The sequence below is a fragment of the Etheostoma spectabile genome, chromosome 15 (assembly GCF_008692095.1).
Source record: "Etheostoma spectabile isolate EspeVRDwgs_2016 chromosome 15, UIUC_Espe_1.0, whole genome shotgun sequence".
NCBI lineage: Eukaryota > Metazoa > Chordata > Actinopteri > Perciformes > Percidae > Etheostoma > Etheostoma spectabile.
The window spans coordinates 11541068-11541833 of NC_045747.1; positions in this window are offsets into that span (position 1 = coordinate 11541068).

A 766-nucleotide genomic window follows, 5' to 3' on the forward strand; every position below is an offset into this window, starting at 1 on the left:
GTAAGAAGAAAAATGTATTATATAAAGAGTTTTTAAAGAAGAAGACAAAAGAAGCAGAAAATTAACATAAGATATACAAAAACAAACTGACCAGAATCATGAGAAGCAATAAAAAGAAATATTATTGTAAATTACCAGAGGACAACAGAAGTAATATAAGAAACACCTGGAAGGTACTAAATGAAATTATCAAGAATAATAAAGGCAAAAAAGTAGACACTAACTATTTCCTGACAAAAAAACTATATAGAGGTTAAGGATATGAACTTAGCTGCAAATAAATTTAAGGATTATTTTGTTGGAGTTGGTCCAGAATTAGCTGGGGAGTTTACAAAGACTGGCAAAATGAATGATGTGTTAAGCAAGAATGTAAATATTAATGAATCTATGTTTGTTAAGGAAACTGACGAAAAATAAATTATTGAGATTGTTAACAAAATTTAAGAGTGAAAAATCCACTGACTGGAATGGTATTGACCTGTTTATGGTCCAAAGTATTATTGGCTGTGTTGTCAAACCTCTAACGCATGTACGTAATCAATCTCTGAAAACTGGAGTCTTTCCAGATAAAACGAAAATGGCAAAGATGATACCCATATACAAGGCTGGTGAAAAACATACACTTTCAAACTACAGACCTGTTTCATTGCCATCCCAATTCTCAAAAATACTAGAAAAAATATTTTCTACAAGGATTGATAGTTTTATTACTAAACATAATATTCTTTGTGATCAGCAACATGGGTTCAGGGCTAATAGGACAACT